The 12,592-nt window shown below is 41.4% G+C and overlaps 1 protein-coding gene across 5 annotated transcripts in view; it reads right to left on the bottom strand.

The window, feature by feature from the left end:
* The window catches only part of BBX (BBX high mobility group box domain containing), a 275,675-nt gene that overhangs the window by 35,582 nt on the left and 227,501 nt on the right, over nucleotides 1–12,592 (bottom strand). The window lies entirely within an intron of this gene.

Consider the following 12,592-nt stretch of genomic DNA (forward strand, 5'->3'; position numbering starts at 1 on the left):
ATAATACTTCATAAACTCCATTCTCTACTTCAATATATTTCAAAATGATTCTCCTCATCACCCCTGATAGGATTCCACAGCTAGGAATGAAATGGAACAAATGCAGACATTCACTCTGGGGACATATTCCAGGAAATAGCATAATATTTCTTGTGGAAGTAATTACACCAGGCACGAGTCATGCCTTACCTTCCTTGTTTTGGGCTCTTAAAAGTACCCCCCCCCAGCCGAGAGTATGTTAATCCTAAATTGTAAGAAAAACAATTATATTGCTAGAAGTAAAACTATAAAAATAAAACAAAAAACTGAGTCAAAAACTACAAATCATAGGGGCGCCTGGGTGGCTCAGTGGTTTAAGCTGCTGCCTTCAGCTCAGGTCATGATCTCGGGGTCCTGGGATCGAGTCCTGCGTCGGGCTCTCTGCTTGGCGGGGAGCCTGCTTCCTCCTCTCTCTCTCTCTCTCTCTCTCTCTCTCTCTGCCTGCCTCTCTGTCTACTTGTGATCTCTATCTGTCAAATAAATAAATAAAATCTTTAAAAAAAAAAAAACAAAAAAAACTACAAATCATAGATCTCACCAACCAAAAACCAAAACAAACACAAATCAGACTCTCAGAGCTGGGTGTCAGTCTAGGTTACCTAATTTAACATCCTTCCCCATGCAGAAATTCATTTTACTACAATATTCCCAAGACTTAATTATCCAACTTTTTGGACAAAGAAAGTGACCATATTAGAGGGCTGTTCCCTCTGAAATCTTTAAAATTTTGAGGAAAAAACTATCATTCTGTCAGTACTAGTTGTTCCCTGAAGTCACATAAAGTAATCCGCTCTTTCTCTCATGTGACAGATTTCCAAAACCTGGAAGACAGGTGTTATGTTCCCATAAGTCTTTCCTCCTGGCATAGCGCCCCAGTTCCTTTAACTGCCCATCACACATAAAGGCTTCCTGACTTTCAAAAGTTGAGACCCTCTTATCTACCTGCAGTCCTGGGGTCCTGAAGCGAGAACTGGGCTTTATATAAGCTGGGTTCAGGACCAAGTACCACAGTGCTTGCCCAAGGCCCCACTTTAACTTGAATCCATATGAGGCAACAAAGGCTGAGAAATGGCCAACAGTGCTCTACTCGCTCCACTGGGTTGTTGTGATGCAAAAGTGTAGACACAAAACTTAACATAAAAAACTTCCTAAGGGGGGGCGCCTGGGTGGCTCAGTGAGTTGAAGCCTCTGCCTAGGCTCAGGTCATGATTCCAGAGTCCTGGGATCGAGCCCCGCATCTGGCTCTCTGCTTAGCAGGGACCCTGCTTCCTCTGCTCTCTGCCCGCCTCTCTGCCTACTTGTGATCTCTGTCTGTCAAATAAATAAAATCTTTAAACACACACACACACACACCAACTTCCTAAGGGCTGGGGAACATGGGTCTTTCTCAGAGTACGCTCCTAGTCTTCTGTAAGCCTCCAGATGAGAAGTGGAACTGCCAACTTGTCTGTGGATAGGCACGCACTTATCTTCTCATCGGGCCCAAAGATGAATCTCTCCCCTCCCATTAAAAAAAAAAAGAGAGAGAGAAAAGAAAAGAAATTATTGGGTCAGGGCTCCTAGGTGGCACAGTCGGTTAAATGTTCAACTCTTGTTTTGGCTCAGGTCATGATGTCATGGTTCTGAGATTGAGGCCCAAGTTGGGCTCTATGCTCAGCGGCGTGTCTGCTTCTCTCTTTCCCTTGCCTCCCACCCCCGTATACACATACATGTGCTGGAGCATGAGAGCGCTCACTCATTAAAATAAATAAGCCTTTAAAAAAAAAAAAAAAGGTCATACTTCTGGCTTGTACTGGGGTTGTGGTCAATGAAAAGCCTGGATTTCTTTACCCACATTAATGTGCTGGGAAGCTTGGCCTCTCCTCTATTTTTTCCACATAGATGTGAGATTTTCCATTTTTCCTTATATAGTTTATCCTTTTAAACGCTGAGTAACATTACTTTCCGAAATCTCTGTGTTATGGACACATTTGATAAAGCTGCTTTTTATGTCTTCACCCAAATATTTGGTCATGTTGAATAGGAAATAGCCAAGGACAGAGATTTCTGGCAGACTTTGAGAGCCCTTTCATCAGGTTTATTTGAACATTAATGAACTTCAGCAATCAAAGAATGTTTTATAATCCAGTCTAAATTCCCCCCCCTTTTATTCACAAGGACATCATAAGATTGTGTCAAAAGTCTTGCTGAAATCGATATAGTATGCCAACAGCATTCTCAGCCTGTTTTATAACCATACCAAATGGAAAATGAAAATGGCTTGTTTACCAGGCAGGGTCTAATTAGGAAAACAAACAGCTGAAAGCATATCTAGCAGAAGGGATTTAATGCAGGGAATAGGTTGTTTACACAGGTCACCTAGAACTGAGATGCACAAACAGGAGGTTGGTGAGGCAACCCAGGAAATAGCAACAGCAGGAAAAAATGGGGGAGGGAGGTGCCCAAAGGAAGAAGGAACCACAGTGGGCCTAAGTGGTGGGAGCTGAGCCTGGGGAAGAGATATGACCTTTGCTCTACTCCCAGTCCTCCTCACATCCCCTTCTCTGCACATCCTGGCCTCACCTTTCCCCCCAGTCCCTATTTTCCCATCAGAGTTTCCCACCAGTTGAACCCAGCTGGAAATCAAGGGGACACAGGCACCCGGGAAAGGCAGTCTGCAGCCACCAGGGATATGAACCACCAGAAGAGACTCTGGAACAGAACATTTGAGAAGGACCTTTTGGGGGAGACTTTAATTCCCAGTTTTTATATTCTCTTCTAGGAGTTCAAACATTTTATTATCAGAAATAATTTTCAAAAGTCTCTAGGAATTAACAGCCTGTGCTTCCACATAAAACAAACAACTTGGGAATAGCCATGGATGTAGTAACTCTTAGAAGATGCCATCACTCTTAGTTAGGAGCAAATTCTATCTTGAGAAGCCATTTCAAAAGCCACGGATTCTGGAGCCAGCCTGCCTGGAGCTGCACGCTGACTCTGCCTTTGATTTGCTCACTTTCTATAAACCTTTCCAAGCCTTAGTTTCCCCATTTACAAAACGTGGATGGTAATAGTATTTCTCTTAGGAACACTGTGAGGTTCAGTGAGCTGCACATGTACAGCACCTGAAACAGTGCCTGGTAGGGAGCAAGAAGAAATGTGTTCTGACAACCATCCCTCTGCAGCTTATGCCATGCAGAATGAATATGAGCTACGGGCAGTAACAGGACCAGTCCTACAGGTATCATTAGTAGCACGTCATGGCCCTGGTACACTAAGTACTCTGCTCCAATTTCCTCATTCTAGGGTTGAATGATTCTGTAATTGGGAAAAAAACATATACAACAAAATTAGATACAAGATCTTAAATCAGTTATCTTTCACGAAGCTTACTCTCATTAAACACAGAGTGAAGCTCAGTTCTACTACTGGGTACAAACATCTACTTTTAGTGCATTTATCAATTAACTTCAGTGAAGTGCATACAAACTACATTCTGTTCACAGGCATGGACATGCATACAGATTAGCACCCCATGGACACAGAGGGACATAAACCAGTGTGAACTCAAGTGACTAAAACTGCATTGTGGGGAGCATAGAATTAATGTCTGTTATTAATTAGTCAAGTTGCCCTTAATAGAGGGTGGGTTGTTAATCAAGCCTTGAAATAGAATATGCCTTAGCAAATGACAATTTATTCTTCTATCATTATTTTAAATTGAACAATAACCTTCTTTAAAAGTGATGCTGTAAAACGTCTACAGGACACCTTCTGGATGGAATTCCCATGGCTGTATTCAAAGTCAGAATGTTAATGTTTTAAATCAAATGTCTGGCATAAATATTTGATATCTATTGTCTATTCCCTCAGGCACTCTGTATTTTTTTTTATAACTGTAACTCAGGGGGCACAAAATCGATCCTGTTCACCTCTGTATTCTCCTCCAAGGATCTATCCTAGTACCTTTCAAAGAGAAGGCATTCCACAGATAACTGCATTGAACTGAATGGTTCATTAGTTTGGAGGTACATGAGAAGTCTAAAATGCATTCTGATTCACACCAGAAAGAGTGACAAGTCTGTAAAAAAAATAATGCTAATTAGGACCCACATTGACACTGTCATTACTTAAGCTTCCCAAGAGCAACAGTGAAAACTAATCACCAATATTTTAGTTTTACTTCTGGTAACTGAAACCTTCCTGAAGTTTCTCACTGTTCTGTGTAGTCAGAATGGCCTGACAGTGATGAGCTGGAAGAAATGGCAACTCACCCCCCCCAAAAAAATGAAAACTAGTATGCTGGAACTGAGATTCTAGAGGATGCACAAACTGGACCAATGTATAAAAAAATTATCCTCTTCAAAATTATTACAAAGAAACACTTTTAGGAGGACTATCGAAGGGGTGAGATAAAATGTGCATTGGAGGGATTATTTTTTATGTGCCTGGGTTCAAGGAGATTGCCATTTTCAGTTCAGGGAAGATCACAACATAGGCTCAGGGTTTGCTATTGGGGACTACAGAGACATAATAAATCTGTGCTGAGCAAGCTTTTATCTCTTGGAATCAAAGACATTCTAAAATGTATTCCTTTCTACAAACGTTAAGGTATCGATTTGTTTTTTTAATGTGTTCTGCTATAAAAGACTTAGTGAAATGACCAGTGAAAAAATAATTCATCATGTGTACTAGGTAAGAATAATACCACAGAAGGAGATACCCTTTAACTGGTACAAAGAAATGGGTAAGTTGTTCCCAAAATGTACCCTACCATTTCACTCTTAATTGTCTTTTGTCTTTCATTGTCTATTATAAAGGATCCAGCAAGATTAAAAACAAGGCAGTGTAAAAACAGACCCACTGACACTCATCAAGAAGTTTCAATTTCAGAATCTCTGCCTTTTAGCACAAAATAAATGTTTTGCAGCCAGGGTATGTTTACAGTCATTTTGTACTGGCTTATTATCTGCCAAAACAGTGTAGACATAACCCTGGGATGGCACTTAGCAGTGCTTTCCAAGATGTGCACTTCTCCCATAATTAAATAAAACTAGAATGTTTTTGCCATAAACATACACTGGCTGATGGTTGCAGAGAATAAGGAATAGCACTGATGCTAAGAAAATTCAATTTTCTTTATTATAAAAGATAACTGGTCACAGAACAGTGGTCTAAGCATCTCTCAACACTGATAACTGAGCATATTAACTAGTTTTCTACTTGGTTTACAGAAACACGGCCAGGTGAAAAGGTGGCTTCAATGTGTCTCTTCACTATTTCTTCAGAAATCATGCCATTTCTGAAGACTCCACATGGGTGGGGTGACCTTTGTTCCACAGGCCACTTATTCAAGTCTCCCCTAGACACGTTAAAGGAACTCATTAGGAGAATTCCTATGTTGTAGCTCTTCCAAAAATAAGTTGATGCATTTAAAAATGAGATGAAAAGTTTTAGGACAGACGTTTCATAAAAATGACTCACAACTGTGTGTAAAAAGCTAAAGAAAGAAATACACCACTTTCAAAGAAAAGAGCCTCTCACATATATTGAAGTATTTAGGATTTGGTCATGTGACAACTGTGTAGGAGGGGCGAGGTTGAGAGGTGTGCAGGAGACTCTGGGCTTCAAGGGCTTCCAGCAGGACGGAGGGAATACTGTGCATCAGCAGTCAGTGAGGACCCAGGGGAAACCATGAAGAAGTCACCTCCATCAAACATCACCTCTAACTGGTGGTGGGGAGGAATGTGAATGTGCCTGGAGGGATGGCGTCTCATCTCTATTATCTCATCAGAATTTCAGCTTTTCTTAAAATGAACCAACATGTTCCTTAAGATTTAATTTTTACAGACACTAGAATATATTCACCTTTACCTATCTCTTTGGTTTTAATTAGAAGCGGTTCCTGCAAGTTAGAGTGTAAGAAAACTAGGGAGTCAAGGCCTCTGAAAATGTCATCATTCTCTTTTAATAAATAGGGTTCAAGACAGTTTTTCCAATTCCCCTGGAACCACAAGATCTACAACCTTGATCTTTTTACACTTGACGAGTAGATCTGGAGACACCTGGCACCCTTTCTTCAACTTTACCCTAACACATTACCAGTTTCATACACTGAGATAAAGCAAAGTAGAACACAGACCACAGACCAAATGCAGCAAGCCTGTGTGACTACTTTCTTTCTTTTGTACTCAGAGAACCTGAGCCTCTGCTTTCCAAAAACCGACCATCTACCTTGACAAATGCCTTCTCCTGTTGACTCTTTCAGTAGTGGATCTCCTCAGCTGTTCCTACCCCTCAGCACCTTTCATCTGTTTTCTGCTAGCAGGGCTTTCCTCTTTGTTCACAAACATCCAGGCTTCCTGAAGAGGGCTCCGAGGATTCAGGTTCAGAGATGGGGTCACCTCTGGCTCCCCTTTCGCTCTGCCTCCCACATTAACCCAGTCATCAAATCCAATAAAATCCCCTGCAAGCTCCCTGCTTACTGTCTCTTTCTACCTCCTGTTTCCACTGCCAGCCGGCCCCTGCACAATCCTGGCTCGTCTTCTCACACGGGTGTCACCAGAAGGTTTCCACTCCGTTCTACATACAGCTGCCACTGGAGTCTGCTGTCCCACTGCAAGCCCCTGCCCTCAGTCTTCGCTTGCTCTTCTTTATCCTTCAAGCACCCGTTTTTCTGCTTTACACTAACCACTCTCCCAGTTCTGACCGCGGCCACGCTCCACCTTCCATAAGGTTCCCAGCACAACCCTCGACGCCTGCCCATCTGACTGAGCTGTTGTCACCCACCCACCTCACGTCTGCCTGCCTTTTTACCCCTTAATCCCTCTGCTATCTCTTTCCCATCTCTCTGTTTAATTATGCAGCTCCCAATTGGCACTGTCCCGGCACTCAGGTACAAAAGAGGGAGGTGCACAGGGTTAAGTGGGGGCTGGTACTGACTGCTGGCCTCAGACTCAGGACTCAGTAGGCAAAGGAGAGGATGGTGGGGGGGCCACTACCGGCCCTGACCAACTGTCCTCCTGTAGGAAGGCTGGACCACTGTCTCCGGATTCTCTTCACTTTTCATGAGAAGTCAGACATAGATATGCACTTGAAATCTCTATTTTTAAACTATTAAACACTAATTCAAATGTTGAATATAGTACAGGTCAACAAATTATGGTCTGAATAAAGCATCTATGCAAGTTAAATGTGGCCCAAAGGCTGCTAGTTGCAACCCCTGTTCCTCAACAACTCCTTCAACAACCAGCTCCATGCTGTCTCTGCGCTGGGTGTCCGCAACACTCCTGCCAATATTAACTCCTCCCTTTCTTGGCTTCACACGTTCACTTGGTGTATCATTCGTCACTCGAGTAAAGCTTTGTCATTTCACTGCATGGTTCCCTGTGAAGCCATTTGCACACTTATTTCTCATCCCTTAACTTTTTATATCTTCTCGCTCCGCAGCTGGAGAATAAGTTCTTGGAGGACAGGAGTCGTACCCCATAATTTCCTCATACTATCTTCCAAAGTATATTCACTAACAGGCACTTACTTATTTAAGGGTGTAAGATGTATCTTGGCAGTTTTGAAAGTACAGACACTTTTTAAAAAGGAAATATCAGCTCCATTTCTTTGACAGCAGTCTTGAAAAATCTGTCATCTTATTCAGCCATACACATATGTGTAGGAGTGAGCTGTCTTCCATAGAGCCTTCTGTAATACGCAAAGTCCTATAACAAGCAACTTGCAGAGTCTTTTACATTCATCTGAATCAAGATGACAGAACAGCCCAGTGTGGAAGAGCCTGGGCTGTGGAGACAGACTGCCTGGGTTTCCTACAGAGGCTCTAATTTCTTGTCCGCATGACCTTAGGCAAGTCATAAAACCTCTCTGCCCTTTCGTTTCCTAATGTGTCAAAGAGGAATGATCATAGTACCTATCTCCAACGATGTGTGTGAAAATTCAATGAGTACATATAAAGTACTTAGAGAAGTGCCTACCACACAGCAGATAATAAAATAGTCGTCCTGATCTTGGGTTAGATAACACAACTTACTTTCTGCTATTAAAATTTATAACCTGTTTTAAAGAAGACATAGAACTATCTTAGAAAAAGAGAAGTAAAACAAAGAGTGACTGATATTTTCAGGCATGCGTTCCAGTCTCTAGGGGTACTCCATAACACCAAACCTACACCTGGAGGTAAAGTGTGCTTACACCACCAGTCTTAGAAGGAGGTTTGCAGCTTATCCCATTGTAATAGACACTACTTGTATACCCATATGCAGGTAACTTCAGCAGCTTCACGGTTACTGGCATGGAATAGTCCTCAATAATTACTGTTTGTTGGAATAAATGAATCAACTGTACATCTTACTATATTAGGCAATTCTGATACCAGAGATCTTCAAGTGTAGAATTTTCTTCACTAAAATGCACAGGTACAATATCTCTGTGTGCCCTCCAACTATAGAGCAACTATAACATGAAACAACTATAACTATGATCTCCAGGGGGATGCTTTGCTATTCTTTATAGGATCTGACCTAATTAATTTCAAAATGAAAAGAAACACATTAAGTACCTGCGCCAATTAAGCAACTGATTAACTGGACAGTATGAATCTCATGGAGGTTCAAATATAAAGGACTGTATTTTCTTCTCAGTTCCCTGACCTCAGCAGCACTATGCCAACTCCCTTCCTAGCTGGAGGAGATTCCTGAAAAATACCTGGAACAGATCCCAGAATTTTCAGGTCACTTTCAGCTATTAAAAATCCACCCAGTTTAAAATGTCAATCAATGCCTGAAACAGGGCCTTCCCCGGGGCATCTCCTGGCTATGGGGTCTTGGGAAATAGAAGGGTCCTTCCAATGCCAAAACCCAGAGTGCAGGCCAATTCAAGTCTCTTTGTGTCTGCTGCCAACTTCCTTCAATTTTCTTTTTGCCTGCTCAAGTGGGTGTAGGGCACAGTGATAAGTACATGCCTAAAATGTTTCTTGCTCTTCACCATGAAGACATTTCCTACAAGGAACAGTGCCTATAGCTTTGGGAGGTCCCCTTATTCAGTCCTCCTCCCATGTCAGCCCATAGGAAGGGAGGTGGGATAGGGGGAGAGGTGAGTTCCTAGGCTGGTTCCTGGCCCTTCCCTTCATAAAGCTATTATTTATTTATTTATTTAGTTAGTTAGTTACGTTAGTCACCATACAATACATCATTAGTTTCTGACGTAGTGTTCCATGATTCATTATTTGTGTACAACACCCAGTGCTCCATGCAATACGTGTCCTCCTTAATTCCCGTCACCGGGCTCAACCATCCCCCCACACCCTTCCCCTCTAAAACCCTAAGTTTGTTTCCCAGAGTCCACAAGGCTATTTTTAATAGTTCTGCTGTAGAGGACAGGAGAGGCTATGGTGGAGGTAAAGCTAACTGCCCATGGTTATGTCTGTCTTTTTTTATCTGTTCCTGCTTACATACGTAAGACTGAATGACCTTGTCAGGGGATGCCAAGGGCAGGGATGGTATACCAAATATTTAAGAGGCAGGGTGCCAAATCATCAGAAGGGATGTGGTCCAGGGGCTGGAACAGGGTCTTGCAGGCCCCTTGCTGCATCCTCCAGTTGTTGAAGCGTCAGGGGAACCGGAACCCAGGGATGCTGGGAAAGTTGCAGCAAGGGTACACAGGGGGTTTGGGTCACAGTTTTTTGCTAACAATGGGAAGTATTTGGTATTTTAGTACCAGGACAGCTGTACTGGTGGAAACTGGCTGAGCATCACTGCTGCTTGTGGGAGCTCATCAGTGTCCTGAGTAAAGCTGTCTCTGTTGCATACTTCCTGATGTAAGAGACTGTCCTGGGCCTGCTTTCTGCTAACCCCACACCCCATGACTATCCCACGGCTTCTTGCCTGATCACACTGAACTGCTTTCTCTTTGTCGACTTGACCCGTGGAAACTCATGTATCTTTACGTTGCCAAAACAGAGAGTACAGCAGGCTATTACAAGCCTCTCTCTGCAGCCAACTTCCTCCAGTTCATTTCTCACCGGTCAAACAGGTGCAGGGCATAGCAATAAGTCTATGTCTACAACATTTCCTGCTTCTAACCAAAGAATGAGAAGATACCTCTTGCGGATACCCTCCCGTCTTTAACAAAGGTTGTCTTAGAGCTGCCTTCACTTTGTTTGATATGCGGCAGGGATGAAGAGTAGAAGGCACTTCTTTCCTTTCCTCCTCAGGACAGGGAGAAAAGCCAAAATATTCTGGGTGACTGCAAAGTCTTTGATAGCCCCCCTCCTACTGATGACTTGGGGGTTAGGATGGGAATGAAAGGAGAAACCCCTGGAGTGGCATATGGGGCAGTAGTTGGATCAGACCATCTCTTTATAAATCCCAAAAGAAGACCTGGCTTCCTGGTGGATTTCCCTTTGGTATGTGTGAATTTAAAGCTGTATTTCCATATTTCAGACAACAGCACCAATTCTGGGCAACAGGAAAAATCCTCCTCCATATCCTGTTAGAGATATGTTACCTCTGTTTCAAGAGGTACCCGAAAAAATTAAATATTATATTCAGTTCAAGAAAAATGCTGGAAATAAAATAAAATGAAAAAAGAAAAATGAATATCGAATACACATGGAATAAAAAAATTGAGGAAGCGTATTTCTACTGGTGATTATCTGGAGATGCTGATTAATCCATTGTGCACATATTTATGTTTAATTAGAAACTGGGAAGGATTTAGAATGTTATTCTAAAACACAGTCTATTAGCATTATGGTATGATATTCATGTGGTGCAAATAATAATGTGAGATTTTCTTGGTAAATTATTTTTTAGCGACCCTGTTTTATCAAAAGCATATATTTTTACTCAGATGTTACAAGAAACCAAGTCTGAGTATAAGCTGATTTGCTATAATTGGAATAGGCTTATTGCAGTCATTTTACCCCTTTAAAATTATGATACCAGCATTCAAACATCTGTTAAACCATAGCATCTGTTTCATATTTGGGATGCATCCCTACAAATTAGAAGAATGTTCTTTTTAATGAGCTCTGATTTAATAGGGAATCCTTTTTTTTTTCTTATAACGGTTATGCCAAAGAAAGAAAATGAGAAGACAAAATCATCTCTCTAGCACCCTCCACAGCAAAGTACCTGAAAGACTCATACATTTCTAGTATAAAATGATTCATTAAAGATACATTAATATATAAAAAAGATACATTAATATGAGAGTTAACTTGTTTTACAATTTAGTGTTGTTATGTATATATTATGTTTGTATGTTAAGTGTGCATGTGCGTGCACACACACGAACAGGGAAATGCAGAGAGCACCATACATTCATTTTATTTAAGAAAAAGTGTCACTTCTTTCAAATATATTGTCTTGACAATCTATCTATAGGGTCTTAAAAATAATAAATTCATCACCTCGTAGTCTCTCTTTACTAAGAGTTGCTTGCTCCAACTCTAAAGGAGCACTTGTTGCCAGATCTTTACTGTTTCAGTTTTACCTGAAGTAGTACTTGGCCACTGATTCACTCAGTTCTTTTTTAAATGATTCCCAAGATCTTTGGAAGTTTCCTAGTCATTTGTAGCCCTCTATTTGGGTCTGATTTTGTCTAACAAGAACCATGTCAGCTTAATGTCAGACAACAAAGGGTTCACTTGTTCCACTCTTTATATACTTTACTGTTTCAGGCCTCTGTATTTTTCTATTTCTAATGTGGCCCTGGCTAGACTTTAAAAGCTTCATTTAAACACATTTAAAACTCCTGGATTTTTATGATATAACCTACTATAAAATTTAGAAAATGATAGGCTGTCCCATTAAATTTAATAAACTACAAAGGCTTTATAAAAAGAACCGTCTCTCTCTCTCTCTCACACACACACACACCTCAGAAGGAACTCACTGGAAGGATGCCAGAAAAATGAAGGAAAAGAAAAAGTTTAATATAATAGATATCTGGTCACCCATCTTGTGCCTCCTAATTTGTCTCACCAAAAGAGAAAACTGTTATTATCATGTCCTAGTGCTACAGATATTTCTTTCACAGAAAAAAGGCAGAGTAGCAGCAGGGAGGCAGAGAAAACCATGGTCCCTGCCTACACTCTACCACCAACTGCTCCTGGCACCTTTCACACCAACCCCATCCCCCACCAAGCGAGGGCTCTCTGTTCCTCACAGATTTATAAAAGCACATTTTCTACTTTGCCAAAGGAACAGCGGCATTTTATACCCACATCATATCAAGTGTACAAATGACAGGTGTTACAAAATCCTATTTTAAAATATGTCATTTGAGATCTTCACTTAAAAAACAAGCCACCAAAACCCCCCCCCCCCCAAAAAAACCAAACCATCAAAAAAAAAACCACCCCACAGCAAAAACAACAACAAAGAAAAACACCTCCAAATTAAAACATCAACCACCTGGTTTAAAAGTAGTGTCTTCTAGGAATTTAAGGATGTTATAGGAGAATCTGAGGAGAGAAACATGACTCAGGCCATTCTTCTGGGTCCAGGCTGGACTTACTTCACAATGTGGGACAAAAACTGACCTTATTTTACAATACTAC

The sequence above is a fragment of the Meles meles genome, chromosome 4 (assembly GCF_922984935.1).
Source record: "Meles meles chromosome 4, mMelMel3.1 paternal haplotype, whole genome shotgun sequence".
Taxonomy (NCBI): domain Eukaryota; kingdom Metazoa; phylum Chordata; class Mammalia; order Carnivora; family Mustelidae; genus Meles; species Meles meles.